Source organism: Pseudophryne corroboree, chromosome 8, assembly GCF_028390025.1.
Source record: "Pseudophryne corroboree isolate aPseCor3 chromosome 8, aPseCor3.hap2, whole genome shotgun sequence".
Lineage (NCBI taxonomy): Eukaryota > Metazoa > Chordata > Amphibia > Anura > Myobatrachidae > Pseudophryne > Pseudophryne corroboree.
Window position 1 is genome coordinate 13,640,141 of NC_086451.1, and position 11,197 is coordinate 13,651,337.

The 11,197-nt window shown below is 49.3% G+C and overlaps 1 non-coding gene across 1 annotated transcript; it reads left to right on the forward strand.

Moving 5' to 3' along the window:
• The first annotated feature begins 9,155 nt into the window (after window positions 1-9,155).
• Window positions 9,156-9,285, forward strand: LOC134953868 (U6atac minor spliceosomal RNA). The gene has a single exon (XR_010185834.1). It is a non-coding gene; the product is annotated as a U6atac minor spliceosomal RNA (small nuclear RNA).
• The last annotated feature ends 1,912 nt before the right edge of the window (window positions 9,286-11,197 follow it).

The window sequence follows — 11,197 nt, forward strand, 5'->3', positions numbered from 1 at the left end:
ATGTGCGTCGGGCCATTTTTGCTGGATTTGGATTTGGTTCTAATTCGTCGGCCGGCTTTGGAATTGGATTTGCCATATCGTCGTGACTGGCTTTGGATTTGGATTTTCAAAAATTTACCAAAAAAAAGCAAAAATCACTTCATTTTGTCCCTTTTTTTTGTCTCTAGGGTCTTATTAACCTCAATAACATTCATTTCCAGTCATTTGCAGACAATTTTGACCACCTTACAGCTCACAATGTAGTGTTCATCCACATTAGTCTGCAGTGAGCTGGCTGGTTACTAGGCGACAGAGCAGCGGCACAAACATGCGGCAGTTTATAGCACATCTATGAAACACTGACACACAGCAGTGGGAGAAATGAACGGTGGTGCAAGATGGAGTTGTCCTGGGGCCCTTCCCACCAACCCTTACCTCATACAGCTACAGTACAGCCCCTTGTGAGTTTGCAGTGCACACATAAAGTTTATGCCTTTAGCTTGCCGAGTACACGCAGCAGACTGTATACCATCTACAGTATCTCCGGAAAATGACACCGAGTCCCGGCCGCGGCGCCTTTTATAGAATCCAAATCCCGCGAGAATCCGACAGTGGGAAGATGACGTTCGGCCTCATTCGGGAATCCGAGTCTGGATTCCCCCGTTCGGAGCGGTTCAGATTCCTCAGAATACGCTCATCTCTAGTAATAAGCTGTGTGTACAGCGTCCATCACACTGTCTCCTTGTATGACAGTCTAAGACACAATCTATCCTCTGTATATTAGTGGGATTAGGATGGTTTCATTTCACCAGACGCTTTTCACTTCTGCATCTCAGGGCGAGAGATCCGTCTGTTATCTGATCACAGAAATTTCTGTGTCGGCGCAGGAAAATATCACGCACCACTTGGCACTCAGGTGTTGCATACAGCCGTCGAAAATGACCTTACTCTTTCTGGCAAACCAGCTGATTGCAGATATATAACAGACATGTGCGTCGGACCAGCTTTGGATTTACATATATTATTTTTAAATTGACAAAAAAGCGAATATCACATAATTTGGGTCTTTTTTTGTACTTAGAGTATTATTAACCTCAATAACATTCATTTCCAGTCAATGTGACCACCTCACAGCTCACAATAATGTTTTCACCAATATTGGCCAAAGCATACTTGCCTACTCTACGGGATTCTGCAGGAGTGTGGTTTCCCCCACAACCCCGGAAGAGTGGGCACCATACTTACCGACTTCTGGGCTGCTCTCTCCGGGAGAGAGCAGCCCGTCGGCTCAGCAGGGGGGGCTGGCAGTCAGGTGACGCGCAAGGGGTCGGGCCGGAGGCGGAACAGGGGCGGGCCGGAGGCGGAATGTGGGCGTGGCTTCTGGATCACGTTATTTAAGCCACGCCCCCCGCTGTGTAATGCCGCGATTACCGGCATTATACAGCAGGGGGCGTGGTTACGATGACGCGATTCAACAAGAATCGCGTCATCGCCTGCCCGGACCGCCCACTTTACTCGTTAAGTGGGCGGCGGGCAGGGGGTGACCCTCGTAAATCGGGAGACTTGCCTGCTCTTCCGGGGGGCCGGGAGGGTCACCCGTTTTTCGGGAGCCTCCCGGCCATTCCGGGAGGGTAGGCAAGTATGGTGGGCACCCCTCCCACATTCTGCCCACTTCCTAGTGAAGTGGGCAGAATAGGGAGAACAATACCAAGAAACTATGGTCCTGGTGGAGGGGGCGCGGCCTAATGACGGTATTATATGTTAATCACGTGGTTTTAGCCCAGTCCCTATGCAAATATGGGCCAATCTTATCATTTTTCCACACGAGGGGTGGGGCCTAATGACGCGATTAGCCCGGCCTCGCCACTGTCACCTGTTTCTCCTCGGCATCTCCCGGAGAGGAGATAAGTAAAGTTGATAAGTATAGTTGGTAAGTATATGAAGCAAAACGAAGCATGGTAGTGTTTTATATAGGACACGTAGACATGTAATAATGTGCTGACACATATGACCTAGTAATATTGTATTATTCATAGAAAAAAACACATATCCAAGACACAAATTGACAATAAGATTATACATAAGACCCAGAAAACCGCTCCTGCATTAGCTACACTGCCCCCTCGTCCTGTCTTCCAGCCGCTCATCGCGGTAATGACGGGGACCCCTTACACATGGTTCCCAGCTTTTAGAGTTCCACGGTCACAATAACTTTAGTCAATGGAAACTAATAATGTGAATTGGGGCACTATTATGTGGCATAATGTGAATTGGGGCACTATTGTGTGGCATAATGTGAATTGGGGCACTATTGTGTGGCATAATGTGAATTGGGGCACTATTGTGTGGCATAATGTGAATTGGGGCACTATTGTGTGGCATATTGTTAATTGGGGGAATTATGTTACAGTACATATCATGTAACATTGGACCCTATTCAGTAAGGATAAGCTTTTTAGCAGAATTTGCAATCCTTTTGCTCCCATGCTGTGGGCCGCCCATTGCAGGGCAAGGCTGCCCAGCATGCTGACCGCTACCTTCCCTCTGCAAACATTGCGGTCGCACTGAAATTTCAGCATGATCGCAGAAAGTAGGGAAGCCGCTATCTTTTGTGATCAGAAAGGCTGTGTGTGATGTCACGCAGCCGCCCCGATCACGCCCACGCCTCACCCCCCCATTCGGCTGGCACACCTCCATTTCCCTGACGACGCCCCCACAATGCTCAAACTCTGCTTAGGAAATGGAGTGTTGCCACCAGGGCCGGTGCTAGGGTGTTCGGCGCCCCCCTGCAAACTATAAATTTGCGCCCTCCCATATTCCTTTGGCGCGCACCGGGAAAAGGGGTGTGGTCTCACAAGTAAGGGGCATGGCCACACAGTAGTACCCCGATTTAAAATTACGCCACAATGTAGCACAATCTTATTAATCTTATACGTAATGCCCCACCCGTAGTAGTAGCGTCCTTATACGTAATGCCCCACCCGTAGTAGTAGCGTCCTTATTTGTAATGCACCCCAGTAGTAGTAGCATCCTTATACATAATGCCCCCCCCAGTAGTAGTAGCATCCTTATACATAATGCCCCCCGAGTAGTAGTAGCATTCTTATACATAATGAACCCACAGTAGTAGTAGCGTCCTTATAAGTAGTGCACCCCCAGTAGTAGACGCGTCCTTATAAGTAATACCTCCCAGTAGTAGCATCCTTATACATAATGCCCCCCCAGTAGTAGAAGCATCCTTATACATAATGCCCCCCCAGTAGTAGTAGCATCCTTATACATAATGCCCCCCCAGTAGTAGTAGCATCCTTATACATAATGCCCCCCCCAGTAGTAGTAGCATCCTTGTACATAATGCCCCCCGAGTAGTAGTAGCATCCTTATACATAATGCCCCCCCAGTAGTAGTAGCATCCTTATACATAATGCCCCCCCAGTAGTAGTAGCATCCTTATACATAATGCCCCCCCAGTAGTAGTAGCATCCTTATACATAATGCCCCCCCAGTAGTAGTAGCATCCTTATACATAATGCCCCCCGAGTAGTAGTAGCATTCTTATACATAATGAACCCACAGTAGTAGTAGCGTCCTTATAAGTAGTGCACCCCCAGTAGTAGACGCGTCCTTATAAGTAATACCTCCCAGTAGTAGCATCCTTATACATAATGCCCCCCCAGTAGTAGAAGCGTCCTTATACATAATGCCCCCCCAGTAGTAGTAGCATCCTTATACATAATGCCCCCCCAGTAGTAGAAGCATCCTTATACATAATGCCCCCCCAGTAGTAGTAGCATCCTTATACATAATGCCCCCCCAGTAGTAGTAGCATCCTTATACATAATGCCCCCCCAGTAGTAGAAGCATCCTTATACATAATGCCCCCCCAGTAGTAGTAGCATCCTTATACATAATGCCCCCCCAGTAGTAGAAGCATCCTTATACATAATGCCCCCCCAGTAGTAGTAGCATCCTTATACATAATCCCCCCCCAGTAGTAGCAGCATCCTTATACGTAATGCCCTCCCGTTAATAGTAGCGTCCTTGTACATAATGCCCCCCCAGTAGTAGTAGCATTCTTATACGTAGTGCACCCCAGTAGTAGTATCGTCCTTATGTAATGCCCCCAGCCCCAGTAGTAGTAGCGTCCTTACACGTAATGGCCCCCCCAGTAGTAGCGTTGTTACACGTAATGCCCCCCTGTAGTAATAGCGTCCTTATACGTAATGCCCCCCCAGTAGTGGCGTCCATAGAGCGCGCGCACAGACATACCTCACACACACACAATTCACACATATATACACACACACACACACACACACACACACACACACACACTTCTCTCTCACCCTCCACTTACCTAATTCAGTCTCCCTCTGTACAGCAGCCAGGTCCGTGTAGCTCCGCCCCCTTATGGCCCGTTTAGCCACGCCCCCTACCGGCCCGTGTAGCTCCGCCCCCTTCTGTCCCGTACTCGGCGCTCTCACACAGGTGGGATGAGGGGAGGGAGGAGGCGTATCATGCTGCAGGTGCCCGCTGCCAGTGACTGTCATACAGTGACAGACACAGCAGTGGCAGCAGCAGCAGCAGGGGGGACAGGACGGCGCAGCAGGGAAGGGATGCAGAGTAGGGGAAGCGCCTCTCCGTCCCAGCGCCTCCCTGCACTGCATCCCTTCGCTGAGCGGGTAGCGCCGGGCCTGGTTGCCACCCCCCTCTCACCCGCATGTGCCCCGCATAAGCATTGTAATTTTTGCAGTTGGATCGCCAGTTGCGATCCAACCTGAATGAGGACCATTGTTCATACTAATGTTATATAACTGATCTAAGGGGGTCATTCCGAGTTGATCGCTCGCTAGTTATTTTTTGCAGCACTGGGATCAGATAGTCGCCGCCTATAGGGGAGTGTATTTTCGCTTTGCAAGTGTGCAGTCACAGATCGCATGTGCAGCCAAGAGGTACAAAAATGTATTGTGCAGTTTCTGAGTAGGTTTGAACTTACTCAGCCGCTGCGATCACTTCAGCCTATCCGGGACCGGAATTGACGTCAGACACCCGCTCTGCAAACACTTGGACACGCCTGCATTTTTCCAAACACTCCCAGAAAACGGTCAGTTGCCACCCACAAACGCCTACTTCCTGTCAATCTCCTTGCGATCGGCTGTGCGAATGGATAATTTGTTAAATCCATCGCTCCGCAATGATCCGCTTTGTACCCGTACGACGCGCATGCGCATTGCGGTGCATACGCATGCGCAGTAGAGACCTGATCACACTGCAGCGGAAAAACCTAGCGTGCGATCAGGTCGGAATGACCCCCTAAATACAACTGTATACATCAACTTCAACAGTGCATCCAAATTTGCCCTTTCAAGATTAAAATGTGCCCTAAGTGGTATATGGTGGTATATGGTATCGTATATCTCTACGATGGAGAAAATCACAGCTTCCTTGCGTGATAGGTCGGATAAATATATGAGGACTTGGGAACCCTGGTTCAGTTAAAACCTCTATTTCCCGGGGGTGAGATACTGTGTCGAAGCCTTATTGCTCAGGTGCCAAACTCATCGAGCAATTGTTCACTATGTTTAGGTCTGATGGTAGTGATGGCCGCCCCCTGTGTAGCAATCTAACCATGGATCCCCCCCTTAGTGGTCTCCCTTTCCTTCCCCACCCTCCCTCTTCTCCCTTTCCTTCTCTTTTCACCCCAGATCTTCTCTTTCCTTTTCTCTTTTCGACTATCGTAAAACTACAGAAAATTTGTTGTCGACACTTCTATTGTATTTCTGATGCACCCCTCATTTTTTATGTTTCTACATATCCTATGGGATATCCTGTGTGTTCTTTTGAATTTATTTGATGTCATTGTTTCCTGTTTGACCTGTATTGATTTATTCGACATCTCTTCAATAAAAATATTGTATAAAAAAAAAAAAAATGTGCCCTAAGTGGTGAGCACCCTTCCCAAAATAATCCTAGATATAGATAGATAGATAGATAGATAGATAGATAGATAGATAGATAGATAGATAGATTCCTTGTTCTTTATGCTGAAAATAGTTCTTAATGACATTGGCTGTATGTTTGGGGTCATTGTCCTTGTGAGTCTGGAGTCTCAGTACAGCCACTACTGCAGAGTACAGTGCAGCATACAGCAGCGTGCTTCCCCCCCCCCCCCCCCCCCCTTTACACAGTCACTTTATACAGCACAGCCACTTGTGAGTCTAGAGTGTCAGTACAGACACTACTGCAGAGTACAGTGCAGTATACAGCAGCGTGTAGCGTGCCCCCACATACACAGTCACATTATACAGCACAGCCACTTGTGAGTCTGGAGTCTGAGTACAGACACTACTACAGAGTACAGTGCAGCATACGGCAGCGTGCAGCATGCCCCCCCATACATAGTCACACTATACAGCACAGCCACTTGTGAGTCTAGAGTGTCAGTACAGACACTACTGCAGAGTACAGTGCAGTATACAGCAGCGTGTAGCGTGCCCCCACATACACAGTCACATTATACAGCACAGCCACTTGTGAGTCTGGAGTCTGAGTACAGACACTACTACAGAGTACAGTGCAGCATACGGCAGCGTGCAGCATGCCCCCCCATACATAGTCACACTATACAGCACAGCCACTTGTGAGTCTAGAGTGTCAGTACAGACACTACTGCAGAGTACAGTGCAGCATACAGCAGCGTGTAGCGTGCCCCCCCCCCTCCCCCCTCCCCATACACAGTCACTTTATACAGCACAGCCACTTGTGAGTCTGGAGTCTCAGAGTACAGTGCAGCGTACAGCAGCGTGCTCCCCCCCCCCCCCCCTTTACACAGTCACTTTATACAGCACAGCCACTTGTGAGTCTGGAGTGTCAGTACAGTCACTACTGCAGAGTACAGTGCAGCGTACAGCAGCGTGCTCCCCCCCCCCCCCCTTTACACAGTCACTTTATACAGCACAGCCACTTGTGAGTCTGGAGTCTCAGAGTACAGTGCAGCGTACAGCAGCGTGCTCCCCCCCCCCCCCCCCCCCTTTACACAGTCACTTTATACAGCACAGCCACTTGTGAGTCTGGAGTGTCAGTACAGTCACTACTGCAGAGTACAGTGCAGCGTACAGCAGCGTGCTTCCCCCCCCCCCCCCCCCCCCTTTACACAGTCACTTTATACAGCACAGCCACTTGTGAGTCTGGAGTGTCAGTACAGTCACTACTGCAGAGTACAGTGCAGCGTACAGCAGCGTGCTCCCCCCCCCCCCCCCCCCCCTTTACACAGTCACTTTATACAGCACAGCCACTTGTGAGTCTGGAGTGTCAGTACAGTCACTACTGCAGAGTACAGTGCAGCGTACAGCAGCGTGCTCCCCCCCCCCCCCCTTTACACAGTCACTTTATACAGCACAGCCACTTGTGAGTCTGGAGTGTCAGTACAGTCACTACTGCAGAGTACAGTGCAGCATACAGCAGCGTGCTCCCCCCCCCCCCCTTTACACAGTCACTTTATACAGCACAGCCACTTGTGAGTCTGGAGTGTCAGTACAGCCACTACTGCAGAGTACAGTGCAGCGTACAGCAGCGTGCTCCCCCCCCCCCCCCCCCTTTACACAGTCACTTTATACAGCACAGCCACTTGTGAGTCTGGAGTGTCAGTACAGCCACTACTGCAGAGTACAGTGCAGCGTACAGCAGAATATAGAAATGTCTTTATAACTGTGAATGGTGCTTTGAGAATGCTGCCACCTGGCGGTGCGCTGATGACGTGCCTGGTTCCCCCTTATATGTATCTATACACCGACAAATTATAATATGTGTCATTCAGCTCCCCCAGGCAATGAGGACATTATGGCGCCCCCAAAAACTAGCCCTGTAGGCGACCACTTGGTTCTCCTTGGTATCTGGATGATGGATCGACTATATATTGGACGACAGTCAATAAGTCAACCAGTAAAAGAGGTAGATGGTGCTTAAGGTCGTCAGGTAAAAAATTATGGTAGAACATTTGGTGTCGACCATAACATTGTCGATCTATTGATCCTCACCTGGCGAGGCATGTCATAGATGTCATTTATTCTGACAGCAGGATAATCCTGAGCGAAATCTACAGAGAAATATGAGACAACAAGCGGTCCTTCCAACCCACGGCTTGCCAACTGTTGTGGAACTACAGGTCCCAGCGTACTCATTCAGCGTCTTGCAATGCTGCCGGACAGATTTTGTCATGAGGTCACATGTGGTGTCATCATGGGTGACTTACGGTCCTTAATATGTGGTAACGAGACAAAGGGCAATGGCGGTGTGGGCCTGCCCCTGCGTTTCGGCGCCCTGCATTGTTTGTATTACGTTACGCCTTAATATTCTGGTATGTACATACTGGGCTTGAGGCGCTCGCAGGTCCGTATGCGGCTGCAACTAACGCATTTTAGCAATCTGCGCATGCCTAGTGACCGCTTGTGGCGAAACGCGCGAGATGTGTGTACAGTGAGTAGCATTGGAGGATTACTGGGAGAACATTTGCTGTATATAACAGGAGGACTGGCTGTATTTGCTCAGCCTTGGGTTACTTGTGGCTTTCCAGCTATTGCTGGGACTTGTAGTTCATCAATGGTATCAATGCAGCCAAATATGTAACCGGGTGGCAGAAAGACCCAGTGATACCAATAGCAGCCGCTAGAGGTCGCACTCACGCATCGACACACACAGACAGTCCCTGCCAGTCGAAAGATGGCGTCGCTTCCGCCCTGCCAGCCACAAAACGGCGCCACTGATTTCATTCCTCCCAGGTTCAAATACCATCGTTGCTCGTCACTGTATCGGGCGAAGCGACCCCGAGCTCCGCCGCGACGCTGATACCCGCTGCGGGGCGTCTGACGCGAGAGGCGGCTTCCAGAGAGAGAGAGAAAGAGAGAAACTGGGACGAGGACGCCGTCAACCCGTAGCCACGCCCCTTAAAAGGCCATTGGTTGGTTCTGTGCATATCTAATTTCTCAGCTTTAGGCGTTATATACCGGTTTAGTTCGCGGATATGTGTAGATTTATCGGTGCAGACGGTGTTTGTGGATGAGGCTGGAGGTAGTGGGAGCAGCAGTGACCAGAAGTGAGGCAGCATGATGAGGTCGCTATGAGTTGGAAAGGAGAAGGTGTGCGGTGCCATATATACCAGTGAGGTGTGCCATAGAGTCGTGTTGTATGAAAGGAGAGAAGGTTAGCACTCCCCTTGACAAGGATGGAAGAGGTCCCAGTGGCCTTTACAACACATATATGGTTAAGGCACTGCCACCTACTTAGTGGCATCTCTAACCAAGTTTTTTTTTTGTATGGTCACATAATAATGACAATATCCTGGTGCTGTAATAGACTGCGCACATAATAAATGTCAGAACGCAACCGCACACCTGAGAGCGCAGAGCGGTGTATCCAGCTTAGAAAACAGCCCCTGCTGCGATGAACTAGTGAATTCCGTGAAGAACAGGAGGGAGAAATAGTTCAGAACAGGCTGTTTCATTTGGATTATTTCTGATGAATAAACATGTGACTGGGTAACCGTGTAAATGAATAAAACAGCTGAAATGTTTCTGTGTGAAATTTGTCTTCCCTCTTCCTCCTATCTCCCACTCGGAGCCGGCCCATGCACACGCGGGGTACGCGGCTGAGTAAAGCGCCACACTGAGGAGGGCGCCGGGTAGCAGGAGTCAGACATCGCGTCTGGTCCTGATTGGAACCGGTGGTGTATTATCTGGCACTGGGGTATATGTGTATCTGGCACTGGGGGTATATGTGTACCTGGCACTGGGGGTATATGTGTACCTGGCACTGGAGTATATGTGTATCTGGCACTGGGGGTATATATGTGTACCTTACACTGGGGTTATATGTGTATTATCTGGCACTGGGGATGTATATGTGTACCTGGCACTGGGGGTATATGTGTATCTGGCACTGGGGGTATATGTGTACCTGGCACTGGGGGTATATGTGTATATGTGTACCTGGCACTGGAGTATATGTGTATCTGGCACTGGGGGTATATATGTGTACCTCACACTGGGGTTATATGTGTATTATCTGGCACTGGGGATGTATATGTGTACCTGGCACTGGGGTGTATATATGTACCTGGCACTGGGGGTATATGTGTATCTGCCACTGGGGTATATGTGTACCTGGCCCTGGGGTATATCTGTATCTGGCACTGGGGGTGTATATGTGTATCTGGCACTGGGGTGTATATGTGTATCTGGCACTGGGGGTGTATATGTGTACCTGGCACTGGGGGTGTATATGTGTACCTGGCACTGGGGGTGTATATGTGTACCTGGCACTGGGGGTGTATATGTGTATCTGACACTGGGGGTATATGTGTACCTGGCACTGGGGTATATGTGTATCTGGCACTGGGGTATATATGTGTACCTGGCACTGGGGGTATGTATGTGTACCTCGCACTGGGGGTATATTTGTATTCTCTGACACTGGGGATGTATATGTGTACCTGGCACTGGGGGTGTATATATGTACCTGGCACTGGGGGTATATGTGTATCTGCCACTGGGGTATATGTGTACCTGGCACTAGGGATGTATATGTGTACCTGGCACTGGGGGTATATGTATCTGGCACTGGGGGTATATGTGTATCTGGCACTGAGGCATATGTGTACCTGGCGCCGGGGGGTATATATGTACCTGGCACTGGGGGGTATATGTGTACCTGGTGCTGGGGGTATATGTGTATCTGGCGCTGGGGTATATGTGTGTACCTGGCACTGGGGGTATGTGTGTACCTTGCGCTGGGGATATGTGTGTACCTGGCTCTGGGGGTATATGTGTACCTGTGTACCTGGCGCTGGGGGTATATGTGTACCTGGCGCTGGGGGGTATATGTGTATCTGGCACTGGGGTATATATGTGTACCTGGCGCTGGGGGCATATGTATATCTGGTGCTAAGAATATGTATATCTGGCACTGCTGGGGGCATATCTGTGGGGGGCCTGTAATTCACTCCACTATGTTATCCTTTCACATCAGTATCTAATACTTTTATATTGATATATTTTCCTCGTACACCTGTATCATATCCTTCCATATTGTACTTAGGCAATCTAGGTGTATGTTCTATCCCCTATGTCCGATGCTACGGTGCCCTATGGCGATATATAGTATATATTTATCAACAGTTATTATATATGGGTAATAAATAATAAAAAAAAGACAATAACATCAT